This window comes from Phacochoerus africanus, chromosome 7, assembly GCF_016906955.1.
Source record: "Phacochoerus africanus isolate WHEZ1 chromosome 7, ROS_Pafr_v1, whole genome shotgun sequence".
In the NCBI taxonomy this organism is placed as follows: Eukaryota; Metazoa; Chordata; class Mammalia; order Artiodactyla; family Suidae; genus Phacochoerus; species Phacochoerus africanus.
Window position 1 is genome coordinate 66,456,356 of NC_062550.1, and position 4,670 is coordinate 66,461,025.

Sequence of the window (4,670 nt, forward strand, 5' to 3'; positions counted from 1 at the left end):
GGACTATGGTGGAGTTGTTGCAAATAGAACGCAGTACGAAGTTCCCGTCGTGGCTCAGTGGTTAACGAATCTGACTAGGAATGATGAGGTTGCAGGTTCGATCCCTGGCCTTGCTCAGTGGGTTAAGGATCCGGCGTTGCCGTGAGCTGTGGTGTAGGTCGCAGACGCGGCTCGGATCCTGCGTTGCTGTGGCTCTGGCGTAGGCCGGTGACTACAGCTCCGATTCAACCCCTAGCCTGGGAACCTCCATATGCCGTGAGAAGTGGCCCTCGAAAAGGTGAAAAGGCAAAAAGCCAAAAAAAAAAAAAAATGGCTTAGAAGCAAGAGCCCCTGGAGCTTGGCAAAACTGATTCAGTATTGCTCGAAAGCAAAGTGCAAATGTATTTGGGGGGGGGGGGGCGTTGCAGCACTGCTGAGAGATGGAACTAAGAATTTCCATCCATATCCTAAGGATAGTAAAGAGTTTTTAATGTTTCTGAGCCATAGTGACCTAAGTGGAGTAATGCTAGAAATATTACCCTCAGCGTTCGCTGTTAGAAATTAATTTCTTAGCTACTAGAAATTAAGGTGGGGGAACTTCCATCTGACTCTAAAAAAAGCAAATGAAAGGTGGGGAAACACTGGAGCTGGGAGACCAGTTAAGACTCTGTTAGAACAATGACTGGGCTGAACCGAATTGAAATGGTGATGGAAACTGAGAAAACAGAAGGATATGAAAGATTATAAAGAAGTAAGATCAAAAGAATTTTGGCAATGGAAGGGTGTGTGTGTGTGTGTGTGTGTGTGTGTGTGTGTGTGTGTGTGTGTGTGATGTTTTGTTGGGACCCAAGTTTGTCAGTCACAGCGTGATAGCCTAGGACCTGGATGCATGGCAAGGAAGATGACTCAATTTCACAGACCCATAGATAAGGCAATTAACTAACATTTATTCAGACTTCCTTGTTGGGAGTTCCCATTGTGGCTCAGCAGAATCTTGAACCTGGCTAGTATCCACAAGGGGATAGGTTCCATTGCTGACCTTGCTCGGTGGGTTAAGGATCCGGCATTGCCATGCGCTGTGGTGTAGGTCACAGACATGGCTCGGATCTAGTTTTGCTGTGGCTGTGGTATAGGCCAGCTGCTACAGCTCCCATTAGACTCCTAGTCTGGGAACTTACATATGGTGCAGTTATGGCCCTAAAAAAGCAAACTAAACCAAACAAAGCAAAAAGAACAAAACTTCCTTCTTGTGCACTTTCCTGTATTCCAGAGGATGGAAAACTAAAAGGGGCAGATCCTAGGTGCTCCCATAACTAGGGTTTGAATGTTTGGTTCCAGGAACCAAATGCACTCAGACTTGAATTTTTTTTTTCAATTTATTTATTATTTTTGTCTTTTCTAGGCCCACACCCGTGGCATATGGAGGTTCCCAGGCTAGGGGTCTAATTGGAGCTGTAGCTACCAGCCTACACCAGAGCCACAGCAATGCGGGATCCGAGCTGCGTCTGCAACCTACACCATAGCTCACAGCAACACGGGATCGTTAACCCACCGAGCAAGGCCAGGGATCGAACCCACAACCTCATGGTTCCTAGTCGGATTCGTTAACCACTGAGCCACGACGGGAACTCCTGAGACTTGAATTTAAAACCAAGTAAAAGAGAGGCAGGATGTGAGGATCCATTTTGCTGCTCTGGATTCAGGCAGAGCTGGTGTGGTTCTAGAGCCTAAGGGGTGACAGAAGTTGAGAGGAGCACAGGAGTCTCTTAGGGATCATTCCTGGGTGTCTGTACTTTAGCTTCCCCTCTCTCTGCTTAAATGCCTAAGCTAAATGATTCACAATGGAGGGACTGGGGAGGGATGAGTCCACTTGAGGATTTGCGACTGGTACCTGCACACTGAGGTCTATGGAATGATTGGCCAACAGGGGCCTGCTGTACAACATAGGGAACTCTACCCAATCTTCTGTGATCATCTATGTGGAAGAAGAATCACCAAGCTCAGAAAAACTGAATCACTTTTATGTACAGCAGAAATTATCAAAACCTTGTTAATCCACTGTATCTCAATCAAGCTTTTAAAAAAGGGGGAAAAAGGAGGGGGGAAGATGCCAATAGGACATTCCATTAGAGATGTGCTAAGGCACCTTCAGGATGTAGATTAGACTGGGGTATTGAGCTGGGAACATAAAGCAAACAGATGGTAAACAGATGGTAAACAAAGACACAGGATTGGGGTAGAGTAAAGAGAGGTGGCTAGGTTAAGAACCTTGAAAACGACCTGCATTTAAGGGTAAGCAGAAGAAAATTTTAAAAGATGCCGAGACATGCTAAGAGGAAAATGTGGGAACTGATGTCAGAGATGCTAAGGAAAGGGAACATTTCAAAAAGGCAGGACTGGCCAACAGTGCCTGATGTTGCAGAAGACTGAACTTTGCATATGCAGGTTCCCAGGCCAGGGGTCGAGTTGGAGCTACAGCTGCCAGCCTATGCCACAGCCACAGCAACGCGGGATCGGAGCCAAATCTATGACCCACACCACAGCTCATGGCAACGCGGATCCCCGACCCACTAAGTGAAGCCAGGATCAAACCCGCATTCTCATGGATGCTAGTCAGGTTTGTCAACCGCTGAGCCACAAAGGGAACTCCATCATAGCTTATCTTTTTCACATGTGCTGATTTTATAGCCCTTATGCCTTTGTTTCTTGAATAACTGCTCATTTCCTCCTCCTGTTTCCTTTAGTTCTTTTCACCTCATATATTGGATCAAAATACTTGTTTCACTGGCCATGCTCCCATTGCCTCTCAAACTACTTTCTTCTCTAGGACTTTAGCCTCTACCTGTTTGCATTTAATCAGTTTTTGCATGTTTCGATTCCAAGTTCCCAGTCTTCATCCCAATCCAAAAGACCCATTGTTCTGTACTAAACATTATGACTTAGCTTCTGTGATGATCAAGACCCTCTCAGTCTAATGGAGAACACAAATAAAAGAATATAGGAGTTCCCTGGTGGCTCAGCAGGTTAAGGACTCTTGTGTTGTCACTGCTCTGGCACCGGTTCCTGGTGAGCGTAGCCAGAAAATTTAAAAAGAAAAAAGTGAGGCGAGAGAGGACAAGATGGCAGAGGAGTAGGGGGACATGCTCGCCCTCTCCCACAAACACAACAAAAAAAGCACATCTACAGAATAAATGACTCACACAGAACAGCAACCAATCGCTGGCAGAGGAACCTAAACTCCAGTAATGGCAAGAAGTTCGTGACATTACTGGGCAGAACGGGAGAAAAGAGGAGACTGAGAGAAGGTGAATCCGAGCGGGATGGGCGCTCCCGAAAGGGAACTGCGGAGGAGAAAGGGATCCCGCACCCTGGAAAGTCACCTACATGGGGGAAAGATCAAATGAACTGGAGGAATCTTCAGATGCAGAGAAGAGTGTAGCAGTAAGTTGGAGTACGGAAAAGCCAATCAAGAACCGAACGGGCCATCTGAACTACGGGCACAGTCACCAAAAATTGAGATGCCTGGGTGGGGGCTGGGCACCGAATCCTCGGCTCCAGAGGTTAGTCCCCGGGAAAGGGCCGGGGGACGCCTGGGTGGGGGCTGGGCACCGAGACCTCAGCTCCAGAGGTTAGTCCACTGGCTGGGCGGCCGGGGCGGAGCGGAAACTGCTTGGGAGGTCTAGACACCATTTGCCGGGGCAGAGACTGCCTGGGAGACTAGAAAACAAAGCTGTCGCAGAGGAAGGGAGCAATACTCTAGGGGTGGGGAAGTGGAAAGCCGCATCAGAGGGAACCTGGGAGAAGAGCCTGGTCTGCGCCCGTGCTGGGGAGGGGAGAGAAGAAGGGGTGGGTCCCCATAGAATACCCCCCATGCCACAGCAAGCTTACAGGCCCGCTAGCTAGCTGAAAGCTGTGCTTCCCAGTGCATCCCCTCCCCCCATCCCCTAAGCTCTCGCCGAACCTGGGGCTGCCTGCCATAGGAGGGCTGGCCTCAACAATTGCCTGAAGCCTACCACCGAGGGGGCTGTCTCTGCACAGGCCTGCTTGCCCTTTGGAGGGGCTACACTTCCGCAGAGTAGCACCAAACACTACCAGCCCCCGAGAAAAGGCCTGCAGCCCAGAAAAGCTAGAACAAGCCTAGCCAGGCAGTGAATAGATCTGCCTAATTCTCGGACGGTTTTTCTGAGTCGGGCTGCCCTGGGGAGGAGCCTCTTGGGTCTCCAGCGGCCCTGCTACCCGCCCAAGCCCCCAGGGGGTGCCAAGCTATAGAGGATCAGCTGCATAGGACTGCCAGCTCCAGGCAGGACCCCCTGCAGCCCAGAAAAGCTGCAGCAAGCTTGGCTGAGCCGGGAAAAGATCTCAGATGGTCTTTCTGAGTCGGGCTGCCCTGGGGAGGAGCCTCTTGGTTTTCCAGCAGCCCTGCTACCCGCCCAAGCCCCCAGGGGGTGCCCCACTCCCTCGGAATAGCTGCTCAGCACCACCAGCCCCCTGGAAGAGCCCCTGCAGCCCAGAAAAGCTGCAACAAGCTTGGCCAGACTGTGAAAAGATTCGCCTACATTCTCAGGCCGTCCTTCTGAGTTGGGCTGCCCTAGGGAAGAGCCTTTTAGGTTCTCAGTGACCCAGATAGCTGCTCCAGCCCCCAGGGGGTGCTACACTCCTGAGGAACAGCTGCCCAACACCGCCAACCCCCT